The 17,927-nt window shown below is 36.0% G+C and overlaps 1 protein-coding gene across 1 annotated transcript in view; it reads left to right on the forward strand.

The window, feature by feature from the left end:
- Nucleotides 1-383: 383 nt before the first annotated feature.
- The window catches only part of COL21A1 (collagen type XXI alpha 1 chain), an 83,571-nt gene continuing 66,027 nt past the window's right edge, over nucleotides 384-17,927 (forward strand). The window contains exon 1 of the mRNA XM_053460592.1: nucleotides 384-507. The gene's annotated coding sequence lies outside the window, so the exon portion shown is untranslated. The remainder of the gene's footprint in view (nucleotides 508-17,927) is intronic.

Here is a 17,927-nt window from a genome sequence, read left to right on the forward strand (position 1 = left end):
ATTGGCCTTAAAGTGCCAGTGCTGCTCCGTTATTACCTATCAGGTCTCTGAGCAAGCTTCCCATCTGCTTCTGTCCCAAGGCATCTTAAAAACACTGCACTTACTCATCTGTTGCATCCCCAGTGCACATTACTGCAAAATCTAATTTTATGTTTTTTTCAAGAAAATAATGTTAAAAATAACATTAATAGTGATAACACATATGGTTACATATATTATACAGTAACTTACAGTGAAACTTTAGCAAAGACTGTAATTGACACAAAGAGTGAATTATTTTCTAAATCCAGCAGGGGGTGCACGTGAGTTACATGAGTTATATGTATAAATGGAAATGAAGGCTGTTTTAACAAGAAGAGGAAGAGACCAATGTGCAGTGCAGACTGACTTAAACCAGTGAAAGACAAGCTCTTGACATTCAGAGGGTATAAAACTTCTTTACTTTCAAGGAAAACAGCTGGCAGTCTGGCTGAGAAATAACCCAACCTAACTCCTTTCATAAATCAAGTAAGTAATACTATTTTTAATATACATTTTAATCACTGTATAGATTTTAAATGGCAAAAAAGATGCTGATGTGTGTTTTAACAGTGCCTCTGCTAAATGTATTTTTTCTGCAATGCTTGATTCAAATATGAATGATTATTATTTGGTCTGTGGAATGTTAATAGTCTTCCCCAAACTATAGAATATTCAATATTCAGATCTCTAGCAAAACATTCCAACAGTGGCTGTTCTCACTGGCAGGTGCTAGCTTTATGGTGATTATTGCTTTTCAATATGTGTGTATATCTATATCTATATCTATCTATCTATCTATCTATCTATCTATCTATCTATCTATCTATCTATCTATCTATATATATATATATATATATATATATATTCTTTGAGATGCTGATGCTCAGGAATGAAATAATGTCAGAATCAATGCAGCATCACATGTCAAGGCATGTTAAGTTTTATTTGATGAAACATGGCAAGAGAGAATCTAAAGAGTGTTTTTTGCCTAAACAATGATTAATTTAAAATACATTTATTTCTAATTAAACCAGTACTGTAATATATCAATATTGTTTAATGGAATGATAATGATTAATTGTGATAGATTTTGAGTTATTCATAGTATAGATAACCTAGCACCCCACATTTTACTGGTGTAGTCTTCCATCCTATCAAAAAGGAGAGGTTCAAGCCAGGTTCATTGCCACACACATGTCTTGGGAACACTAGTGTGTATCTTAGCACTGATCAGACTCATAAGTTAAACCCATGACATCAGAAGGAGGCAACTTGGGGAGTTCTCAAAAAGAGAGTGGCTCGTGTAAATAGTATACAGCTTAACACTACTAGGCAAACAAGACAGATAACTGACCCAGAAATAGATAGGACTTTAAAAATCTTAAAAGAGCCTTAACCGAAGGCAAATAATAACAGAGTAGTAGACCCAAGGAAACAATTGATATATGATTTTAGCAACTGGGATGATGCAAGCAATTAACTCCATAACAACAAAATCCAGTATGAAGACTGGTAATTGTTAGCTGGATCTGCATCCCACCCTGAAATCACATCCAGAATCATTACAAGAACTTTGAAATAATGCTAAAATGTCAAAAGTCAAATCAACAAATAAACTGGTGGAACCACAAACTGCCTTCCAACAGCCGCTTGGTCTTCTGTCTAGAAACATATTTAGAAGTCTTGGAATCTATTTAACCTGAATTAAGCTCTGTGTGCAACATTTCCATCAGTGGACATCTCAAATTAATCAATAACTAGTTCAAGTCTAAGACATACATATTATGTCAAGTCTTAAACCTAAGGTTTGCCCAGATGACCATAATACAGTCTCAGCTGCATTTTCAAAATCTTTGTATCCTCCTACTATAGAAGCTGAGTGTATATATTTATAAGCATAAGTCCACAGGTTAGCAATTATGTGACATTAGCATCTAAAATGGTCTATTTAGAATGTATCTGCCTTATATTAGTGGGTATTAAAATTAGATATATGGAGAAGGCCCTTCTATGTTCCTTCTTGCCCTTGGGTATTTTTTTGTATACTTTTCATTTGACCTTGTGACCATGCGCTTTTTCAAAACCTCATGATGTACCATGTACATATATTTATATGTACCAGTGTGGTGTGGAAATAATATGTCAATGTTGTAACTTATGATATTGGTATAATTTATGTTGGGTCAAGCTGCAATATATCAATAATATGGAGGATACTGGAAAATGTTGCTTCATTACCTGACACTGATAGTTTTGAAAGAAATCTGCAGATTGTCCTCCTCATTAAGCTGGACACTGAGGGTATTGAGGATGGTGAACGAGGTGTATTATGGAACCCTTATGATGAAAACATATGTGGAATGATTTTGTTTGAATGAGTTGTATATGGAATAGTGTGGGGGATTTGGAAAATATCTAATTCTTCAAAGTTGAAGTATGCTAGCTAGTAATCATAAGTAAGGATCCTAAAGCTTTAGTATATTTATCTGCTAAGCTTCTTAATTGCTCTGCATAATTCAAGAGATGGGATTTTCCAGAAATGTGAACGTTAAACAACTGAAACACAGATAAAAACAATTTAGAGATAATTTAGCTTCCTCACATTCATTTTCCTTGAGGCACTTACTTTTTACAGCTGGGTGACTGATGGCCTAATAATGCATTTGTTCTGTAGGGACCATTACTTATGTTCAGGTTCATAAGTAAATAAGCAGATATATTTGATTGCACGTGGGCTACAGCATTTAATTTAAATGGTTCTTTGACATATTTTCCATAGCTAATGGTGTATTTAATCTAATTATTATTAGATCAGGTATATATTAGATAATATATCTAATCTAATTATTAATAGACTAGACATATTATCCAGATTGAACGCTGCATTTAGTTACAACAGTTTTACATTTACCTTTTGGGGTATGCTTTCAGCCTGTCCAATTCAAAAAATCAACACCCTGTATCAAACAATTTCCAATTTAATCTGAATTAACTGGTATAACATTTGTTGATCTTCCTGAATTATATAGTGTAATGGAAATTGGATATAGTAAATACATAAGTGAGTAAACTGTAATACAGATGTATAATTGCCTGTACTTACTAACAGTAGTGATTTTATAGCCAGAGTAGGATAACTCTGAACCCTAGAATAGTGATGTCACCAATAGGAATTTCACTGCAATGTCTTATTTCTCTCTGAGCGGAGAAACTCTCTATAGGGAATACTGAACTTTTACATCAGTGTTTTAATTACAGTTGTTGGAGTCTTTGTTGACATTGACTTCATTAAGTAAGCCAATGCAGAAAAAGATGTAATGTTTTTAGGACCTTGAAATTATGATTCCATGGACTAATACGGCTATATCGGCTAAAATTGTAGATGAGTCTTTGATGTTCTGGACATCTTTAGGAGTCTGGGAGAAATGGAGAAACTATTAAAGAGATGTTCTTCTAAAGGCAGCAGAACACTGCATTCAAAATGTTAGTAAGGCAAACATATTGCAGTAGCAGAAGGTAGGTTTTAGATGCTATAAACGGACCCAAAACAAGGGAAGATGGAAGCAAATATAACGCTAAGCTTAGACAGGCAAAACACATTATTAGATTTTTTTTATAAGTGAAAGAAGAAAACATATACCAGGGATAATTAAACTAAAGACAAATTAAGGGAGTTATATAAATGTGAATTAATATCTAGCTGACTGCTTAAATTCCACAAATTAGGTCTCACGGATAACCCCCCCCCAGTGGTTTAGAGTCAACACCCTCTGAGTACAATAACACCCCATTTGCTCGTTTTTTTTTTTTTTTTAAAAATATATGGAAGCTAGATTATTTTTTGGAGATACCTTTGAGGGATCTCTCTTGAAACTAAATGGCACCCCTTAAGATGCTATGGTGACATCACTGGCATATGTTTTATTAATAATTATTTTGAAATTGTATTTCTTATTTTTACTTGGTCCCCTAACTTCAACAAGCAACATGTCCCACAGTGCCAACTTTGACACCAAACAGCTTGTGAGTGCCACCTTTGCTCCTAAACAGCTTAAACACACTAAATCAAAACCTCCTCAAATGAATATCACTAAAACGTACAAACAAATCGTGATACGTTTCATCCTATTTGGGCTTAATCAAAGGAAAAGAGGCTAAGACAATTTCAAAACATTATTCCTTTTGATGAAAGGATATTATGTGGAGAAAAAAAATAAGAAACCTAAAAAAAACTTTTTCCCCCACTAATAAAGTACTTTGTAGCTCCTTGAAAAAACACAATTCTGGGGACAATATTGGGAGTTCTTCCTGGAAATTAAATGGCTCTTCTCTATGGTAGAGTTGAGTGACAGCAGGATTCTTCTGGCCAAGATCTCATTTTGACCCGTTAGTATGACTACAGTTGTCAGGCTCCATGTTTTGTTTGCTCTCACAGCAATATGCTGGTTCTTGGTATCTCAGTTTCTTGTATTCAATCTGCCCTGCTCTGTACTTCTGTTTCCTATCTGCTACAGGTACACTCTGTTTTCCCTTGTTTTAGTTTTGGTGTTGTTTTTAGTTTAGGGCTAGCGTTAGAACTAATAAAGCACATTGAAGTAATGGCAAACGTCCGTCTTATGGTCATAGGATTAACTCTTTACATGCTTTGCGTTAGTGGTAGGCACAAGAGCTAGCCGGTATGTTTCTTTAGTATATTTGTTTTGTTATATGCTTGCCTGTATCCCCGTCCTTCCCTTCGGCACCTGTACCATCGGCCTAGGCCTGAATACCAATCCTGTAGGTTTGGCTTACACTTATCCTTGGTTTTTTTGTACTGAAAGCCTACTACTGCTGGAAAACATATGCTATTTCTCAGAGCAATATTAAACATTGGAAACAAAGAAAAGATGGAGATGTGTTGGAAGACATCTTTGCCCATGTGAATGGCACCAGTGGGTTGTCTGCCTATCTTAAGCCTAGATTGTGTAGGGCTAGGTCAAAATACACGTCTGTTTATTTTAATTTCACTGAAATACATAAAGGGAAACACTCTCAGCGTTATGGCCTGGAACTGCCCCTCTTCTGTTTCTAATAGGTGGCAGGAAAGGGCATGGCGCAGGATTGAGTAGAACCATATGCTGCTCCTCTCATACCACAAATTGAACTCCCTTACCCTGAGGCTTCATAATCATATCTGAATATAGGAGCCACTGGGCAAAATCCAAAGTGTTTCTAGATTTGCTGAAATGCTGATATAAATATGGCCAAGTATGGTTGTCTGTTTAATGAGAAACTATAAGATGGGTTTGCGTTTAAAATGTCATAAAATATTGTAAAGCATATTTATATCATAAGTTATTAGTAAAATTTTGAATTCTGGCATGACATATGCCTTATATTAAACCTATTTGAAGTGTGTTTTACTGTTTTTATGCAATAGCTTAACAAATTTAAACAAAGAAGGACCTTCTGTACTCTGCGCTGAATGATTACTATACTTAAGCCAGTGTTAATTTGGGTTCTATTATATGCTTATTTACAAAGAGCTGAAAGTCTAAAATTAACCATTAACATATGTCTATTATTTCTATAATATTTTGAGCCTAATTATGGAAAACAGAGAATTTTTTTTTGGAAATAAATTGATGAATTCATTAATTGTACAAATTTACATGTCTTCTTCCTGTTTTTAATTTTAACAACATATTTGAATATTGAGACTCTTTTTATGTCTCAAAGGCATATTTTAGTTACTGTTCTGTTCTAAGAACAGACTATAACTAAAAAAACGAATAAGACCAGATTAGTAAAAAGACTATAAAATACAGCACAGATACCAGACCATAACAAATGAAAATGCCAGTGGGCTATCTGGTCATGTGATCATTTTCAGGATTTCTGAAATAGGGAAGAGACAATATATATATATTTTTTTAACAACAAAGCTCCATGGTGACATATTCTTGTTACCATGCAGTAGTAGCGCTGCGGCCTGCACACAGTGTGAGCTGCTTCTGAAAATAGGCTTATTGAAAGGTAAGTGTGTGTTTGTGTGCGTGTTAGTACATGATGTTAGACTGAGTGAGTGTTAGAACATGGTGTTAGAGGCAGGATTGGATTAACCAAAGAGCACATGGAGTAATTGCTACAGTGCCCTAGAGTGGTAGGTGGCCCTGAGCCCCCATTCTGTAGAAGACTTACTTGATTTTTAGTAGCCTGAGCTGTTCCTCTGCTGTCATAAACTGTGCTGCCTGTGAGTTCTGGATTAATATCAGGGACTTTCAGACATTACCAAAGAGGAGCCAGCGCCTGTCCCAGAGTCAATCAGCACCGTGACAGAAAGAGTAAGAGGGCTTTGGGGCACAGAATGGGCTGTTATTGGCTGTTTAGTCCCCTTCTTCTCTTGCTTCAATGCCTCTCCCATTTCCTTTCCCTCCATGTAAGATAGGCATGTGTCCCCTGTCACAGGCTGTACAGGAGCTTGCACCTTGCTGGTGAGACAACAAGGAAATGCAATGTCTGATAGTATGCAACTCTAGGGAAGTTAAGTGCCTAGTTTTTCAACCACTGTGTTGTGTGGTATACATAATATTATGCTGTGCTCTACATTATTTTTTTTGTCAGTTGTCTTGATATGAATGTGACAGTCTTAACGAGGAGGTATCTGCCACACACCAACGGTTCTGTGCAATATCAGAATACATATCATTGGCTGCACATGCACAGTGTCTATTTTACAATAAAACATTGTTTGAGCGTGTGGAGTGGCCATGCCTTACATCAGAAGGGATATAATGTGATGCCAATTCTTAATATGAACACAGTGTGACATCATGGAGAAATGTACAGGAATCTGCAGTAGTCTTTTTTTTTGTTTTATTTTACATTATGTTTTCTTTGTGTAGATAAAAATACATGAAGATAAAAAAATGAAATTTGACATTAAAATAGAAAACATGTGCTTGATCTCATTTTTTTACATTATTTTTTTAGTGTTGAAGTTTACTTGCGCTACATAGAAAATGTCTGCCAGAATAGCTTCTGCAACAATTTGCAACAATTGGAACAATACAAGATGTTCAAAAATTCAAATCATCTTTGTGTATCTTTTTATATATTCAGAGAACCTCATAATGCCCAAATGTATTCTACCTAGATTACTTGGACGGATAATAATATCCCTCATTTATATAGCATCAACAATTTAAGCAGCACTTCTTACAATATATATATTTAAGGGCTATGACAAAACTAGAATTGACAGACTAAAACAAACCGATACATTAGCTAAAGAATGCCGTGCGCACTTATTTACAATCTAGAGGATAAAAGTGAATCTTTAATATCAATGCTGAAAATACAAGATCTTATTGTGGATGACAGCTAGCCCAACTAAATTGTGCCATTATATTTAACCCTTTGTCCATGGGTCCATTTATTATGCAATCACCATACTAGTATTTTCAAAAGCATAACTACAATATTAATTTTCATTTAGTAAATACATAATATACAACACATGTTGCTTCTTGAAGAGTATGATATCAAACTCAAATTACAATTTGAAATTAATTACTGGCATTAACAAAATTTGGGTAAGGAAAATATAATGTCCATTTGGACTTAAATTTAAAGTTATGTACATGAAATATTTTGAATTGTGTACAAAGGACAGTCTGTTGCAAATTATGTCCTGATTTATAAACGGAACAAAACATTTTAAGGAGCAATGTGTTCATCAGCACTTGCTTCTGGAATGTGTCTTTGAACAGCTTGTTGACAATCCGGCCATCATACTAGTAGACAAAAGAAAATGGCCTATGTCCAAGGCTTGAAAAAGATCTAGAAAGGAAATGGATAATGGTGCAGATAATGACTGTCACTGAACATAAGGGATATGTAGTGAAACAGCAGGTTTTCTTATAGTATACATCATCCACTGCACAGTAAAATATTTATCCTATCAACCCAATTATCACATGTCAGAATGGAAAATCAATCATTTTACCAGTAACATTTATTTTTCATGGACACATCTCAGAGAAGAGCTAACACCATTCAGCTCAACTGGCAAGCCTTAGCTAGGGGCCCAGTAACGTGGTATTCCAAAGTATTTGACTAACAATGGGAAGGGCAATAGTACTCAATTCGGTATTGACCAATACATATTTGCCAAAATAGTCTCCATAAAAATAGCACAGGAAGGATAGAGTAGAGTTTATGCACAGCCCTCCCGCCACAGCATTTCAATTGGGTTGAGGTCTGAACTTTGACTAAGACACTGCAACACCTTGATTTTTTTCTTTTTCAGCCATTCTGTTGTAGATTTGTTGGTGTGCTTGGGATTATTGCCTTGTCACATGACCTATTTTCAGGCAAGCCTTAGCTGTCGGACAGATGGCCTCACATTTGACATTTGGTATACTTTGGTATACAGGGGAGTTCATAGGCGACTCAATGACTGCAAGGTTCCCAGGTCATGTGGCTGCAGGCAAAACAAGCCCAAATCATCACCTCTCCAACACTTGGCTTGACAGTTGGGATGAGGTGTTTGTGCTGATATGCTGTATTTGGGTTTTGCCAAATGTGGCTCTGTGTATTATTGTCAGACATCTCCACTTTGGTCTCATCTGTCCAAAGGACATTGTTCCAGAAGTCTTGTGGTTTGTTCAAATGCTACTTTGCAAAACTAAGCAGTGCTGCCATTTTCTTTTTAGAGAGAGATGAGGCTTTCTCCTGGCACCCCCTCCAAACAAACCAATCTTTTTTATACTTGTATTGTCATGAACGTTAACATTTAACACACTAACTGAGGCTTGTAGAGTCTCATATATAGCTCTTGGGTTTGTTGCGATTTCTCTGAGCATTGCGCTCGGACCTTGGGGTGATATTGCTGGAAGTCCACTCCTGGGAAGATAGGCAACTGTCTAGGATGTTTTCCACTTTTGAATAATCTTTCTCACTGTTGAATGATGGACTTTAAATTGTTTGGAAATGGTCTTATAACCCTTCCCAGATTGATGGCCAGCAACAACTGCTTCCCTAAGATCATGGCTGATGTCTTTCCTTCTTGGAATTGTGTTAACACACACCTGAATGCTTCAGACCAGCAAACTGCTAGGACTTCGGCTTTTATAGTGTGATCACACTTGCTGATTATCAACTAATCATTTAATTAACAGCACCTGTCTTCTGCGTAGAATCTTAATTTCTATGGAAGCAGTAAGGGTGTACATCGTTTTTCATTTAAATAAATCATGACATGGTGTATTATGTCACGTGTTGTTGTTTATCTGTCAGGCGCGTACCTCCCGGAGCTCCCTTCCTCGTGTCCTTGCGGGGCTCCTAGGCGTCGGGGTAGTAGGAACTACTGCTCCTACGTCGCCTCCCTCAGCAGACTGTGGGGGGGGAGGCAGAGTGGGCGGGGCAGAGAGGATTCTTACAGGAGGGGGGGTGCTTCCAGCACCAGCTCCCTCACTTAACATTAATAGGGGTTGTACAGTGGGCGGATCTGCAGGCATGACAGAGGATATTCTGAGATGCTCAGTGCACTACAATGTATTCCCAGTTCAGTGCTCCTATCCCTGTTGTGACCTAGTTACCTTATTTCTACCTTCTCTATTGCTGCCTGAACTTGACCTCGGATTGCCTACTGACATTGCCTATTTGCTGCCTGAACTTGACCTCGGAATGCCTACTGACCTTGCTTAGTGGATTGCTGCCTGGCTCTGACCTCGGATTGCCTTTGACCAAGTCTTCTGTATCTCTGCCTGCAACTGACCTCAGTTGACCTAGTGTTGTTGGACATTTCCAGGCACACCTGCATATTGGGCTCCTCCTCCTTACGCACCTCAGGTACCCCACGGTGCCTTACATTCTCTGAGATTATTTTTACCTCATTTTTAGACCTGGTAAGGAACAGATGATTGTTATTATGTCATGATATTTAAATCCATAGGTTGTTCTTTCTTTTTTCACACAACTGTATATATATATATATATATATATTAATATAATGTATTCTAACCTACACATGCCTTCAATTCAAATAATTGTTTCAATGTGACTTTTTCCATTGCATACAAGCTACAAATAACATCCCATAAATGTAAAAGTTAAATTTAGCAGATGTGCTTGCCCAAATTAATTGAAACTGGTTGGCGCAGTGTGCTCTAAAGATCAAATTAAAAACAGGACTATTGTATGTCAAAAACTTCACAACTAGGAAAGTTTTTTTAAATGACAAGTGGCTTAACATTGTAACATAGTAATTTAGGTTTAAAAAAGACACAAGTCCATCAAGTTCAACCTTGCTGTTCATCCAGAAGAAAGCAACCTTCCTCACCAATGAAGCAATTGCTAATTGTGCCTCAAAAAGGGGGAAAAAAATCAGATTTTTCAATAGCTCAAAAAGCTATGACAACATGTGTCTTTTGAACTGTTTATATCATTGAATATTGTTCTTTGATGCAAAAATCATGTTGCCCATATTTAAAGGCATTTATCAAACTGGATAACACCATGTCTGTTGGTAGTGAATGCCACACTTCTTCAAGCGAAAAGTTGAATTTGTGACCTCTTGTTCTTTGCACAGCCCTATTAATGAATAGGCAAATGGGGAGCATTTTGTAGTGACCCTGAATGTATTTGTATAATACTATTTTATAAAACACCTTTTTTCTAAATGTCACTGCCAAAAGCTAACAATAAAGTACATAGCTCCTCTCCTCTATAAAGGAAGTATTTCATGTAAATGGTGTAATTGTTTGTGTAATTTTTAAAATACAGATTAGGTTTCATTTGACTTGTGCACTCTGCTTCGTACAAATTGCAATTTTAACAACTTATTCTTGTTCTTCTTTCTTCTGTCTTCCCTCTGCTTTCTTCGTCTGCTGCTCCAAAACGTCTTCTTCAAAGAACTTCTTCAAAGGCGGATCCTCCATGCACACCCAGTCCGCTGATTGAAGGAATGGGAAAGAGGTTGTTCCAGCGGCTCCATCCTTTTTACGGAAGCCCAAGAGACACCAGAATAATGCAGGTAGATTTTCTGAGAAAGAAAGATGCAGTAATGCTTCTCTTTCTCAGTGAATCTGTCTTCATTATTCTAGCTTCCCGGTGAACTTTGGCAAAAGAATTAAGCTTCTCTCTCCCCGTTCCTCCAATCAGGGGAGAGGGTGTGCCTGAAAGCTCTGATGTTTTTCCAGATTTGCCCCCTAATTTTGTCCAAAACAAATGGACAGGATGCAAAATTTATTGTGCCTGCTAATAACAGTTCGCACATGGCCCCTATTAAGATATTAAAAAAGTTACTTATTTATTTTGGTTATTGGTATTTTGTCCTTATTGTTGTTCAACAACATTTTATTTCAATGTTTCTTGGCTAATTCAATGCTCTTTTTTATATTACATAAAACATCACTTGCAAATGCTAAAATTCAAAAGTACAAAGCCCTTCCTACAATAAAATCAGTGTTTTATGTGAATGGTATATGTGATTGCTAAAATACAGATTTGGGTTCATGTAATAAACAATTAACTCCAAATTCAAACTAATAAGGTTATAGAAACATCATCTCAAATATGAATAGTAATGTCCAACATAAAACACATTGGTTTAGTTTGATTTGCTTTTGCATTCACAGTTTTTAATGTAAATTAACAATCAGAAATTGAGGCTCAAATAAGCATTAAGTATATAAGATGACATTTTTGGGAAAAAAGGCTAACCTGCCCTCCCATGTATGGTGAAAAATTCCTATTTTAATTCCCATACTATTATCCCCATACTATTATATTATTCCCATACTATTAACATACCAAATATTTTCAGCTTGTTTTCAGTAACCCTGCTTGGCTATATACTACAGATCACCCCTCTTATTAATATTTTTTTTCTGAACTAAATTTAGATTTCTCGTTTACTATGTTTGCCTACACATTGCATCAATTACAAAACTGAACATCTTCCAATTCAACATCTGCCATACTTACAGGATATGAATGGTTTTTAGAGAATATATTAGAAATCCATGTCTAAACCAGCATAAATGCATTTTAAGACAGCATGTGTGACACACACTAACCCCAGCTTTGATCAAAATAAAACATTGTACTACAACAAAATTTGTAATTACATATAATCTTGGGCAATGCAAAAATGATGCAAACTGCATACAAAATATTATTGCAGTCTTTATCAAGAATATATGTACCTGTTAGCAAAATTGGTATGAATGATTAACTTTTACAGTATTGTTCAAAAAAAGTTGCTATGATTGCAAACCAGGTCTTCTCGGCCAACATCAGTACTTGATTTTCAAAAATGTATGGTGTGATGGTGTAAATAGGACATGGGCACAGACTGAACAGATGTCAAAATAAAAAAATAAAAATAGAAATGCACATATTGGTGTGTTTGGGAGTGACATATACCAGAAGCTGTAAATTCATACCTAAAGTACTTGAGATGAAAACAAAACACAAAAAAATACTACCACACACTTTGAGAAAGGCTAGTAGTAGATTTAGCACATGGAAAGAGTTGAAATACCAGCATTCAACATACCCTCGGTTGTCTAGTTTTCAAAAATATATGGTTTGACATGGCAAATTGAATAGGCTGGATTTGAAGATGTCCCAAACAGGAAATAGGGGCAGGATTACCAGATGTCAAAATCCCAAATTCCAGATGTCAAACATTTTAACTTTCTTATGTCCCAAATGTGGCTTTTTAGCCCACAATCCACCCAAGAAATACATGCATGGGTGACATCACTGTACTTGGAAAATGTTGCTGAACACATATTGGGGTGTTGTTTGGAAGTGACATATACTAGGAGCAGTAAATTTATACCTGAAATACAATGTGTATTAAAAAAAACAGAAAGAAATTACTACCACAGACTTTGGCAATGGCTGGTGGTAAAATGAGTACATGGAAAGAAGAAAAATACCACCATAAATACCCTGGGGTGTCTAGTTTTTAAAAATATATGGTTTGACGGGGTAAATTAAATTGGCTTCAATGATGTCCCAAATAGGACATGTGGCCGGCTGACCAGATTTCAAAATTCCAAGTTGAAAAACTTATTTGCCCCAAACAACCTGACAAACTTATGCATGGGTGGCATCATCACCATACTCAGGAGATGTTGCTGAACACAAATGTGGTTATTGTTTTTAAGTGACATATACCAGTAGATGTAAATTCATAACTGAAGTACAATGTATAAAAAACACACAAAAGATTCTATCACAAACATTGGCAAAGGCTGATAGTAGAATTAGTGCATGGAAAGTGTTAAAATACTAGCATTTGAAATACCCTGGGGTCCCTAGTTTTCAAAATATATGGTTTGGCAGGGATAATTTGAATTGATCTGCTTTAAAGATGTCCCAAATAGAACATGGGGGCAGGATTACAAGGTTTGAAAAAAATGCTACTTGTACTTATTGCCCCATAACTTGCAAAAAACAAAGAGAAAAAAAACATAAAAAACATTTTGTATTTCTAAACTCAGGACAAATAGAATCTATTTAGCAGTATTTTTCATTACCTTTTGTAGATGAGTAAAAGGTTTTTTTTTAAAATAAAAGTCAGAAAAATGCTTTTTTCATATTTTTTATGGTAAATTAGATGATATAATAGTATCTAAAGAAAGCCTGTCATGTCCTGAAATAAACAGCATATAACTTGTAATTTGTAGCAGTGTGCGTACAGTAAATCAAAGGGAGGAAAGAATTACAGCTAAACATGAGGACACCAGAAAGGTTAAAACAGCCTCGGTCACAAAGGGTACAGAAAGAAAAAAGCTGTCCTTAAGGGGTTAATTCCCTGGAACTCCATAGTCGTTGCAGATTAGTGTACTTTCTTTCTTGACCAGTTCACTAAAATTTGCTCTCACTTAGCATTTGTCACATTAGCAGAGCATAAAATCTTAGAGCCTACGTTATTTGTGCTATCCCAAAAACTCTATTCATGTAACACCCAGTCGTTAGGTACACATGCACTGGGCAACTAATGTTATAAGAAAACAGTTGATTTAAGCATGAGTTCACTAAAATACCTTCTTGGTTGAAGTTTGCCAGGAACCCTTTTTTGTCCAGTATGTTTTATGAAATAAGTTGTAACTAGTTTTCAATTTTCTTATTCTGATCCGTTCAAGTTCACCTATGATTTGAGGGATCTCAAATACCGCTGAAAAGAAAACTGTATAACAGAATATGAAATGTCCGCAACAAAAACAATACTTTTTTAGTTCTATCAATTAGCACATTGGCTTAGTTGAAATTAATCTGTAGACAAGTGTACTCTATTGTTTCATTGAGCTAATCTGTCAAATGGCCCAACATTCGCCAATGTATATGTTCAAGGACATAAGGACTACTTTAGTGGTTCCATTTCAGTCACCCAATATGTCTGATTATACTGACCATGTCATTCACTGGGACTATGGCAATAGCCATACCAGCAGATGTTTCAAATGCTGTGCATTTTCACTAAAAAGTGGAAAACATTTTAAATGTATTTTAATTTGGCCTTAAGTTTAACATGCAGTGCTCAGACAGCTCTGGATCTTGCAAAACAAAACTGACCATTGAACATCTTGCATACAGACATATATATATAAAAAAACAAATTAAAATATAATCATCATGCAATCCATAGATAATAAAACTAGATTTCTAGATAGTGATTTTGTAAATAGACACAGTGTAAATGGACACAGTGTTTAAAAATCCAATATATACAGTGATTGGTTTCAGAGAGCAAAATGTAGCACACATCTCTTTGGTAAGTGATTTAGTGAACGTGAAGAATGAAGAGTGGCTGCATGTAACATCAGCATAAAAGCTAGTGTGACCTTGTATAACCAGCAGTCGGCCCAACATATGTCATCAGGGTTGCCCCATGCCTGGTTTTTACAGTTTTCTTTAAGTCTGGAGGCATCAAGTGTCTGTGCAACAGCTTAAAGGTTGCAACTATTACTTTGCAAGGTCCTGCAAAAGAAAAAAAAGGTACCAAAATGAAGCAGGACAAAGGAAGAGAAAGAAAAAGAAGAGTTACATACATACTGTATTTTAGAGAAATTGAGAAGTTTTTAAAACCATTAAGAAGAAATCTATCACCACGTCTAGATCATTAAGATAAATAGAAGGGGTCAGCAGGCTTTTCCTCCTCTCATGTGGTAGTTTACTGATAAGATTGATAAGAGTGTCTCCTTTGACACATTTGATTAGGAACTGGCATTGGATAAAAAGTCTACGGTGCATTAATGGGGAAAGCAGTTTGCTTTTAGACTACTTACTATTATTCTTTTAGTGTTTTACTCAAAAAGCTTTAAATTCCATAATACATTTTATTTTGACAAATACTTCCCAGAGGGTAAGCCAATACATTGTTTTTATTTAGAATGATGTCATTTTATAGAGAGAAATACTCTTATAGGTGATTGTGCTATTTAGTTTAGTTTTTTGAAGGCTTGCAAGTTCTAGTTATTGTAGCTTTCACATTAATTATATTGGTTGGATTACTAGAAATATTTGGCATTCCTTTTTGTTAGTATATTCTTTAGCACCAGTTACTTGGGCTGCATATTGAGCATCACTGTATTAAGTGGCATGACTTTACTGTTACTTTAATGGATGATCTAGTCCAGGGGCGTCCAACATGCGGCCCGCAGGCCAAATGCAGCCCACCTAACCTCGAGGTGCGGCCCATGTGAGATCTGCAGCCAGGGCAACCGGGATCGCAAGGGCCCTGCTGCTTATCTGTGGGAGGGTCTTTTGTACTGAACAGGGAAAGCAAAGCCCAGCAGAGTCACGTTGATTTATGTCACATCACATGACTCTGCTCCATTCCTGCTTTCTCTGTGCAGTACAAGAGAAGTTGCTTGCACAGAATACGAAAAACCCAGTGGGAGGTCGCGGCCCCTGCGGAAGTCTGTGAGCGGCATCTAGAGAGCTGCAATGCAGGTAAGGGGGAGGGTGTATGAATGAGTATGCGTGATTGAGGGAATGAATCTGTGAATGAATGAGTATATGAATGTGCGTGTACGTGCATGCATGAGTAAGTGGGGGTGCATGGCACAGAGTGGCTGTAAGTGATGTGCAGACCCCATACTGCTGGCAGCATCAATACACAAGGGGGGCAGCTAGCCAGGTTTCAGCATGGACTGGCTGACTTGGCATGATAGGAGTGTGATTGCTGTTAATTTTATATATATATATATATATATATATATATATATATATTATTGTTATTGAATTTTTTGTTCAATTTTGGTGTGTTAACCACACCTTTATTAAAAGTAACACACCAAAATTGGACAAAAAAATACAACAATAATAATTTATATATGATTGTTAACAGCAGTCACACTCCTATCATGCCCATGGTTGCCTAGCAGTACATGCTGGAATCTAGGTATGCCTGAGATTGCTGTTAAATATATACCATATTTATCGGCGTATAACACGCACTTTTATAACTAAACTACGAGGCTGAAACCCTACCTGCATGTTATACAGGTGTTGTTTTTTATCTGAGGTTGTATTTACCTAATTTTTAGACCTGCTAAGGAGCAGACACAATTCTGGGAAATAAAATATTTCGTAGTATTTATAGCTGAGTAAAAGACTGACATTTCATCAACATTTCTGCAACAAATAAACATAGTGCAATACAATAAAATACAAAATATGTACTTGAAGGGTTTAAGAGTCCTGAATTATAAATTTTCCCAAAGGTATGCAAAATATTCAAAAGTACTTTTATAATAGCTGTAAGAAACAAAAGTACAAGCTATTGTAAACATTACATTGTAATAGAAAAATGTCCTCTTGGCGAGAAATGTGACTGTATGTTAATATTTGCAGGTGAAGGAGAAGAAAAGAAAATATGGCATTTTTAATGTGGGCGTCAAGCCTAAAACATGGTTAAGAAATCAGAGGTTTTTTTTACTAGCTTCAGTTGATTTGCTAACTTCATTTCTTTTGCTGCTCTGTTCCAGAAAAATGTGGGCATGAGTTTCAAAAGTATTGCATTTTTTTAAAGTAAATATTGAACTTGAAATGTCATAAGAAAACAATCATTAGTTATTTCAATAGCTTGCAGAGGTAATTTAAGGAAATTACAATGTCAATGGCATCTGACCAGCAGATATTATATTTACAAATATCCCCTTTCTATTTAATGAACTATGTTCAAGCATCAATGTTAACAGTTGAAACCATCTTAATAACAATACCGTATAATGCTGACAGCTGATAAAATGGCCTACACTCCTATATCTACCCCCTGTATTACTTTACTTCCCAATGAGCAACTTCACATTTCTTCACTTACTGTGATTTTCTTCACCGTGTGCAATATTACTATTTATATTTTCTGCACCTTAACCAGCCAAATGGTTTGATGTTTTAGATATTCATTCAGATAATCATATACCTAATGTCTTTCTTTGACTAACAGTGGTAGGATTGATCTGTGGGTGGAAACGCACTGTTAGGCATGCTAACACAGGATATGTAGGAATAGTGGTGTGTGAGTTTAAAATACTGACTCTTAGTTTCGCTACTTATTAAACAGGGATTTTGAGCTGAATATTTCAACACTCTAATATGGCCATAGATTATGGGCGCATTATACATTATGAACCCCATCAAGCTTCTGCTGCAACTAGGAGGGAGCTTTCTTGGGCCATTTGAAATATTTGGGGTTATATAAGATGCTTAATTAAATCAGCTTTCCTTTCAAGAAAACACTCTGCAATAAATATACATTATGAAGAGCTGCTTTTCTCATATTTGGCTTTATTAAGACACATATTTCTGAAATCACATAGCTCATGAAACCACATTCACTTTGCTGTAAATCTCGGGGCTACTATTGTCGAAATCCATCTGAATTAAAATGTGACCTGCAA

The sequence above is a fragment of the Spea bombifrons genome, chromosome 3, assembly GCF_027358695.1.
Source record: "Spea bombifrons isolate aSpeBom1 chromosome 3, aSpeBom1.2.pri, whole genome shotgun sequence".
NCBI lineage: Eukaryota > Metazoa > Chordata > Amphibia > Anura > Pelobatidae > Spea > Spea bombifrons.